This window comes from Petaurus breviceps, unplaced genomic scaffold (assembly GCF_028583685.1).
Source record: "Petaurus breviceps papuanus isolate PSGF00001 unplaced genomic scaffold, PetGlider_PUasm1.0 90919, whole genome shotgun sequence".
Classification (NCBI taxonomy): Eukaryota; Metazoa; Chordata; class Mammalia; order Diprotodontia; family Petauridae; genus Petaurus; species Petaurus breviceps.
The window spans coordinates 1,110,790-1,120,286 of NW_027187378.1; the positions used below are offsets into that span (position 1 = coordinate 1,110,790).

Below are 9,497 nucleotides of genomic sequence, written 5' to 3' on the forward strand. Positions count from 1 at the left end.
CAATTGGCACAGTGCTTGAAACATAGTAAATCCTTTTATAAATGATTGTCGATTGATTTTATTACCTTACTTTAATATTAATGATTATATCTTGCATTTCTTCAGTGTAAAATATTTTAACCAAGTACTTTACATATGTTTATTATTTAACCCTTCCAGTAGTAGTGAAGTAAGTCAAGTATCATTAACCTCATTTAATAAGAGAAAAACTGAGTACTGGAGAGGTTAAATGATGTGCCTAAAGGTGATATAGCAAGTTAATGACAAAGCCAGTACAGGAATTCAGGTTTTCTGACTTCCAGCTTTGTGTTTTCCCCTATAGCACAAGATTCCTCAAGTAGTACCCATGTATTGTATGTCTTAGGATATGATAGGAAAGGTCTCATGCCTCTTCTTACATAGAGCTCATCACTGGAAATATGGAAACACTGCAACTGACTCCTGCTTTTATAGATGTCTTTCCATTTCTCTTCAGATCACTCACAACTTTGATTCTTTAGAGATTTTAGTGTTCTAAGTCTTGCCCCATATAACATCACTGGGAGACTATTTGTATTAAAAAGATAGGTCTTTGGATAAGGTAATGCCCTGAAACCATTTAAAGTACTTAATACACCATTCCCTAAACACAATACAGACTGATTTCTCTCTTGTTTGGTTTTGGGCTTAATTCTTATAACTCTTTTTCTCCACTCCCTGGTATGGGCCTTCATCTAATTAATCTTTTTTGCCTCAAGTCTTTACTGCTCTAATCCTTCCACCCAACTGCTGCAAAACTGACATACCTAAAACAAAGGTTTGATCTTGTCACTCCTCTACTCAAGAAACTCCAATAGCCCTCTATTACCCCTGCTCTGTTTGGCAGTGAAAGGCTTTCACCCTCATATTCCAACTTATCTTTTTGACTGATCTCTCACACTGCATTTCAGCCAACTTGGCCTACTTGCTTCTTCTCATACACAATGTTCAATTTTCTCCTTCCATGCATTTGCGCAAATTGTCCCCCATGCCTAGAAAGGTCCATCTGCTCACCTCTACACCTCTTAGGATTCCTAATGCCCTTCCAAGTTCACCTCAATGGCACCTTCTGAATGAGATCTTTCCTGATCTCTCCAATTATTATTTCTCTCCCTCAGTTCCCTAAAATTCTCTCATAATTATCTCACATATTTTAAAATTATTTGAATAAGTTATGTTTCTTCCAAATAAAAAATAAGTTTCTTGAGGGCAGGGACTGTTCAGATTTTAACTTTGTGTCTTCAGCATTTTAGACAGGACCAGGAATCTTGTAACTTCATAAATGCTTGTTGGAATGAACTGAACTAAATTTGAATATTGTCTCTGTTATTCAGTGCATTCTGGCAGTTTTGCATCAGCTGCAAATTGAATGAGCATTATGTCTATGACTTTATCCAAGTATTTCATAAATACGTTTAATTCCCTAGAGCCAAGTACATATCCCTGGGGCACTCCAGTGGAGAACTCTTACAACTTGATATAATAAAACCATTCATGACTTCTCCAGACATTCAATCAATTCCAAATCCACCCAAATGCAGGACAATTTAGAGCATCTCTCTATCTTTTCTATAAAATGAACATGAGAGACTTTAGTTGGTTAATCAATTAACATTTATTAAACACTTAGTATGTGTCAGGCACTGTTCTAAGTGAGAAGAACAAAGAAAGGTAAAAGAGAAATATCTTTCAAGAAGCATACAATCTAATGGGAGGCAACAGCAAACAATTATGTATAAACAAATTATATACTGGATAAATTGGAAATAATGTAAATTTGACCTACAGCATTCTCTTAAACTAATGGCTTAGTAACTGTCAAAAAAAAAAGTCTTACGAGATTAGCCTGGTATGCTGTGTCGTTGATTAAACCATTCTAGTCTTTTGAGATCACTATATTCTCTCCTAGATGTTTGCTAATACTTAATACTTTAATACTTCCCTTTAATATGACATTGTAGAATTTTCAGAGGATTTCAAGGCAAGATCATTGGCCAATAGTTTGTAAACGCCTGTTATCTACCTCTTTTTTGAATACCAGAGCATTTGTACTTCTCTAATCCTACAGTAATTCTGCTGTTCTCCTCCATCCTCCATGATAACTGACTATGGTTCAGGAATCACATACACTACTTCTTTCTGTATCTGAGCACAGAATTGAATCTATATGACTTGAGCTCACAAAAGTTAAAATAAATGTTTTCTTAACATTTTTTTTTTACTTATCTTGAATATTAACTGCCTATTAGCCATATTTATTCTGTCTCTCCCAATCCTAATATAATTTTCTTGGCAAAGGAAATGGAACCAAAATAGAAATTTAGCAACTCTTTCTTCTCTCTACCTCCATTTGTCAGCATCTCTTCTCTGAGCAGTGGTAAAATATCTTCTTTGATCCTCCTTTAAGAAAGTCAAATTCTTTTCATTACCCTTAGCTTTCCTCACCAATTTCAATTCATTATGATCTTTAAAGTTTCTGGAAAAATCCTTACAAGATCATGACATTTGGGAGGAGAGAGGGGTATTCATCCTCTATTACCTGCCCTTGCAGGTACCTTGCCCTTTATGTACCTGTTTTTTCAAAACTCAAGTCAGTTAGTGAGTTCTTTGTATGTCATATCTACATTTCTGAAGAACTCTTCTTTTTTCCTCCTTATTAGAATAATTTCTCTTTGTGTCTTTATTTAATTCTTCCCATCTTTCCTGGGTTGATTTCTCCTATAGAATTTTACTCTATAGGATCCTATCTAGCCTGTCTCTGAACTCACTGAAAGTTGTTCTCCAAAATGTGGAGTATGTTCAGACTTGTTCAGTTTCCTCTTCTTTTTAATGAACTCTAAGAAATAGTGGTCACTTTGTCTTCAAGTTTCTCAGCATTTTGACTTTAGCAACCAGTTCCTTCCAGTTGGTAAGAATCAGTCAGGTACAAATTTCTATGTATTCCTCTACCTTTTGAAGGATAAAGTGATAATTAAGGCATTTAAATTATTACTAGCTCTGCTTCTGGTAGTGAGAGAGCTCCTGTCAATGTCTGGATAATTGAAATTCCCCCTACTATATCATACTTCTGTGATGAGCCCATGATTTTTTCCCCCTGAATTACTCTTCTATGTCCCTTTTCTGTCCAGGTGGTCTGTAGTACACTTTAATGATAAAATCACTTCTATTCTGCCTTCACCGATTTTCAACCAAATGACATCTGACATCTTTTCATAGTTTAACCCCTAGATATATGACTTAGGAAACAGAGAAGGTCAGTTATATGGTTAGATGAAGAAACAACATATTAACCACCTAAATTGCTGCACTGGTAACCATAAAATTTAATAAGATCTATACCAAAGATCCAGACAACTGTGTGTATCCTTTGTAGAACCTTTTCAGGAGAAATCGTACGTGAATTATACTGGATGAGAAGGCATGAATTGGTTGAATCTGCACTGATGAAATCACAGATCAATTTTATTATTGAGTACTTAGTAGATGTTGAGTTGAAAGAAACAAAACTATAACCCTTTTAAGATACTACTATTTAGGCTATTCTCTAAGTTAGAATATATTCAGTAATAATAACTGGCATCTTTAGTATTTTAGTTTGGAAATCATTTTATATACATTATCTTAACCAAATACTGCAATAATCCTCTAAGAGAGGTATTATAGATAGTATCTCCATATTACAGATGAGAAAACTGAGGCCAAGAGAAGTTAAGTGGCTTGCCTTTGGTCATTCAAATGGGAAGCGTATGAGGTAGGATTTGAACCCAGATCTTTCTGACTCTAAGATCAACATTCTATTTGTTATACCATGTTTCTTCTTCCACCATCATATATACTAGGTCTGAATTTCCAGAAGGTCCAGGCACCAGTGCCTATTGCTTCAGTTACAACTTTTGTGTTTTATAGGAACCCAAATAAACAATGTCCACTTTTCATGCCTTTTTGAAATACAGTTTGTAGCCCTAGTGGCTTTTCATCCTAAATGTGTACACGTGTGCCTTAATATGTCTTACAGGAATTGGGATAGAGCCCTTTACTCTCTTGAGTCATTCTAATCTGGGAAGTGGCCTTAACCTTACAATTGGTAAGAATTTTGCATAAGCAAATTATTATATTATTTGGCTACTGCCATACCCATTTGGCAATTATATTGCCTTATACCTTCAATGATCATTTAATGTGTACATGTTTATTTTTCCCTTTTTCTCTTGCTTCTCCTTCTCCTCATCCTCTGCCCAAGGGCCCAGGTCTACCCTGGCTTTCTGAGGTCTCCCACCTTCTGCCCCGCAATGGTGAATGTGGCCGAAAGGAGGCTCTACAGCATCCTCAGGTTTCCTCCAGGCGCCAGGGAGAACGAACTGAAGAAGGCTTATGGAAAGTTGGCCAAAGAGTACCACCCTGATAAGAATCCAAATGCAGGGGACAAATTCAAAGAAGTAAGTTTTTCATGTGAAGGTTTATCAAACCCTGAGAAACAGGAGTTATATGGTTGATATGGAAAGCAAGGCCTTCAAGAAGGTAGTGGTGGAGGCAGTGGCATGGATGATATTTTTTCTCACATTTTTGGTGGAGGATTGTTTAGTTTTATGGGTAATCAAAATAGAAGTCGAAATGGTAGAAGGAGAGGCCAGGATACAATGCATCCACTAAAGATGTCTTTAAAAGATCTTTATAATGGCAAGACCATCAAACTGCAACTTAGCAAAAATGTTCTTTGTAGTGCATGCAGTGGCCAAGGTGGCAAGACAGGAGCTGTTCAGAAATGTAGTGCTTGTCAGGGTCACAGTGTACAAATAATGATAATACAACTAGCTCATGGGATGGTACAGCAGATGCAGTCTGTGTGCCCCAGTTGTAATGGAGAAGGAGAAGAAATAATGAGAAAGATCATTGCAAAAAAATGTGAAGGAAAGGTGATAAAATAAGTAAAGATTCTTGAAGTCCATGTAGATAAAGGCATGAAACATGGACAGAGAATTACATTTACTGGAGAAGCAGACCAGGCTCCAGAAGTGGAACCAGGAGACATTGTTCTTTTACTACAAGAGAAGGACCATGAGGTGTTCCAAAGAGATGGAAATGATTCATATATGACACACAAGATAGGACTTGTTGAAGCACTATGTGGATTTCAGTTCACATTTAAGCACCTAGATGCCCATCAAATTGTGGTGAAATATTCACCTGGCAAAGTAATCGAACCAGGTTGCGTCCACGTAGTTCTAGGAGAAGGAATGCCACAGTATCATAAACCCTTTGAAAAAGATGATCTTTACATAAAGTTTGATGTACAGTTTCCTGAAAACAACTGTATTAGCCCAGAGAAACTTTCTGAACTTGAAGACCCTCTTCCAGCTACACCTGAAGTTCCTAGTGTGATTGATGATACAGAAGAGGTAGATCTTCAAGAGTTTTGATAGCACCAGAGGCTCTGCAGGTGGTCAGAGGAGGGAGGCTTAAAATGACAGCTCCAGTAAGGAAAAGTAGCCATCAGGAACCTGGAGTACAGTGTGCCTACCAATAAACAATATTTTGAAAAAGAAAAGTTGCACAAGAGGAAATACTTTCCAGTTTTGCCTGATTTGTTTTCAGCGATCTAGCTGGATTTTCTAAGCAATCCAGATGAACTGATGGACATCTATTGCTGTATGTGTTACTTTTAAATTGTTTATAGTATCTACAGAGAGTGTATTATTTAAACTAACCACAAAGCTTTACATCTTTATTTTGACTGTTCTGCAGCAAAATAAAGCACTTGAAAGGAAAAGATTCCCTTTCACATGGGACTTTCTAAGTTTCAATACTGGTATCTGTGCTTGATTTTTACAGTCGTGGAGATTTTGTTTCCTATTTTAAATTAAACTCCTACAATGTAAAGTTTGTGTACAATTTGTTCTGAGGTATTTGGCTGCACTTGCATAAGCTGCTACAAATAGAATAAAGAATTTCATAGCCTTTGTCTATCATTTAGATGCATGGTCAATGGGCTTTGAACACAATGAGTTTGGAGCTCAGTGGGAACAATGGAAAAACTACATTGGAAATGGTTGTAAAGTTTTGGGACATTTTCATTTTGTTTTGTTTTATCATCATGTGAAAGTTTCTGAACTGAATAAATTTTTTAAAATGCTCCCCTTGAGGGCAGGCACTATGTCCTATATTTATTTGTGTGTTCCACAGTACTCTCAACATATGCCCAATATATATTTAATTGGTTGATTTTCTGCCATCCTTTTCCCATCAATGGAAAGCTCGCTACTTAATCCTTTCTCCACAAATTCAACAGGAAGAAAAAATAATGCATTACAATTTAACAAGGCTTACTTAAAAATTCAAAATATTTAGAGATTCGAATTCAGGCTTAAGGGGAGATAGAGATTGAGACACAGAAACTGAGAGAGATTGTCCAATCATTATAAACTGGGTATGTATATGGAATTAGTAATCAACACATGTCCCATCTCCCATGTCTGTACCTTTTTGCTCTCATGCCTGAAATGTTCTCCTTCACCTATGACTACTGGCTTCTTCAAGACAACCCAAATCCCATCTTAGGTAAGATTTTCTTTTCTGTCTTTCTGCAGGGGCAAGGTAAGCCCTACTGTGAGGAATAAGATTATACAAACCAAGGCCCGAGCTCAATATGACCTTTCTATTACCCTGAGCTGTTTGGGAACAGAGATCCTGAGAACCTGAGGGCTGCTCCTCTCCTGGGACCCTAGTGAGGTCCTTGAGAAAAGATTTGATAACTGCCCAACTCCTGGAACTAGCCATTCTAAGGAAACATCACTCTTGGGGGGAGCCTTGGAGGGATTGGCCTCCATCCCAGGCCTCACACCAGATACGATGCTTGCTAAAAACACCTGGCAGTATGCCCTCTTTGTTCTCAGCACTGCTTAAACTGTAAGATTCAGACCCCAAATTGGAATCTCACCCATGGAGGAGACATATTGCCTGGGACCCTACCATGCAGGGCCCTGACAGCTGTACTGGGATTTCCCAACTTGTGTGGTCAGGTGTTGGTGCTTCCATGAAACGGTGATGCTTGTAAATATATACATACATACATATGTTGCTCTTATTCTGCTATCTTTAAGCCTCTTTCTCTGTTATCTCTGTTTTCTTTCTCACTTGCCTATATATACATATATTCTGAATAAATGTTCTAAAGAAATTGCCTTGGGTCTTTCTTGAAGTGCCCAGCATTCTGTTTCCGGGAATCCTGAACCTCCTTAATTAGACACTTTCCCAGTCTCATTCCTTTCTTCTCAGATTACCTCTTATCTATTCTGTTTCTTGTCTATGTACATAGTTATTTACATGTTGTCCTCCCCTTTAGACTGTGAACTCCTTGAAGGTGGAGACTGCTATTGTCTATCTTTGTATCCGCAGCACATAGCACAGTGCCTGACAGAGTAAGATCTTAATAAATCCTTGTTAACTGACTGACTGATTGGATGTGGAGAGTGAGCACAGAGATAAAGTCAAGGATGATTCTGAAGTCATAAACCTGGGGGAGCTATAAGGATTTTAACAGGCTAGCCCAGTGATGCCCCAAAGTAGATGTGGGAACAAAATATTAGAACTTCTATTTCTATTTACTTTTATCTTTACAAAGAAAAAAATTAAGCTTTACTAATATTTAACATGTGGATTAATATTAGTGGCACTGAGAAAGTGCCTTTACTTGGTTCAAGGTAAAATGATGGGATCAAGTATACATCATAAGGGAGCCTATTACAAGGAAGAGGAGCAGTCACATAGTGGCAAGGGGTTGACAGCTAGGTCCTCATTCATTTGTTCAGTTTTAGTATGTTGTGAGTAATTGCAGTTTCCACATGCCTGGGTAAGTGGATTTGCGTGCTGTATTATTTAATTTTAACTAAACTGACCCTTACAAAATGGACAATTGGCTCAAAATTGGAGATAATGCTGATAATATGAACACAAATGAGCAACAAGAAAATGGCAGGGCTGATACTTTTTATGCTACCATCTTTGCTCTTTGCCAGCAATATAATCAGATAAAAACAATAATAATCTAATCTGACCTGACAAGAGGGCAAAGATGTTTTTTAAATCAAGATTACTTAAAATATCAATTTCTATCTATGAATGTTAATCACAGATCTTATCCTATGTATATATGGTGCCTTGAGATATTAGCTAATGAAAGTAGTATAAAGTTAATCTTGAGTAGCAAGATATTAAAAACTAAGCTTTTATTGTTGTAACTGATATAAATGTGTCACCTATGAAATGTCTGATGTCCGCATACCTTAAAAACTGGGAAACCTGACTAGACAACAGTTAGTCTGTGTAGGGGTTTTAGTAGACTACAAGGTCAATATGAATCAACAGTTTGATATGGTAGGTAAGAAATTTGGGAAGTTTTAAGAAAGGCATACAGTATTGGACTAGCCCATCAATAGTTCTGCTATCCTCAGTCCTAGTCAGACAATTATGTATTAGAGTATTATGTTAAGTTGTTTAGAAAGTTTACTGAGGAGGGCAAACATGGTGGTATAGGATCTCAAGTTCATACATATGAGATTGGCTGAAGAAGCTAATTATTTCTGACCTGGAGAAAATGAAACATATGGACAAGGTGGCAAATGGGGCCTTTCTTTAAGTATTTTAACTATAGTCATGATAAAGACAGATTAGATTTATTCTTAAACTCCAGAGGAGAAAAGTAGGAGCAATGGGGACAGAAGGAAGAGAGTTACAAACAAGTTAACTTAGGCTTGATGTCAGCAAAACCTTCCTAACAATGTTATCCAAAAGCTGAATGTATTGCCTTGGGAGTTACTGGGTTCATTTACTTTGAAGGTCTTTAAGCAAAAATCTAGGTGGATACTTCTCAGGTATACTATAGTGGAAATTCTAAGAGGGGTAGTGGATTGAACTAGATGGTTACAGAAGTCCCTCCCAAATCTCAAATTCTGCAATTCTGTGATTTTCTTGATAACATTCTTACACAAATATCAAAAGTATTGATGAAAATATTTAGAAAGGAATAAACAGATTACATCCTTAGTCCTACAATTTACTAAAATGTGCAAAAACTATATGATCCCTCTAAATTTATGGTTAGTTAATTACCAAAAAGAAAAAATGATGAATTAGTGGAGCTTTTAAAACGCTCTTTTCTGACAAAAATTCCTTTATCCAGGTGCTAAAATCATATAAGAATCCCTGATTAAAACAACCACAGGGAGTGCTGTTCAATAACCCTCTGATGATGAACATCAATCCGGTCATAAAATAGGGAGACATATGTTCACATGAAGCCACTGAGACTGCTTGACTACTCACATGGCTTGGATGAGATGAGTCACTCACAATTCCTTCCCACCCAAGACTGCCATCTGACCTACAAATGTAACCTAAGGAGCCCTGGGGTCTTGCCATTAGCTCCAAAGCCTCACCCTTAGGGTTTTCTCTAATTTTGTTTATCTGAACCTTCTTTTTTCTTG

General features: G+C 36.9%; 1 pseudogene; it reads left to right on the top strand.

Annotated features, from left to right (window-relative positions):
- Positions 1-4,307: 4,307 nt before the first annotated feature.
- On the top strand, positions 4,308-5,542 carry LOC138151749 (dnaJ homolog subfamily A member 2 pseudogene; annotated as a pseudogene).
- The last annotated feature ends 3,955 nt before the right edge of the window (positions 5,543-9,497 follow it).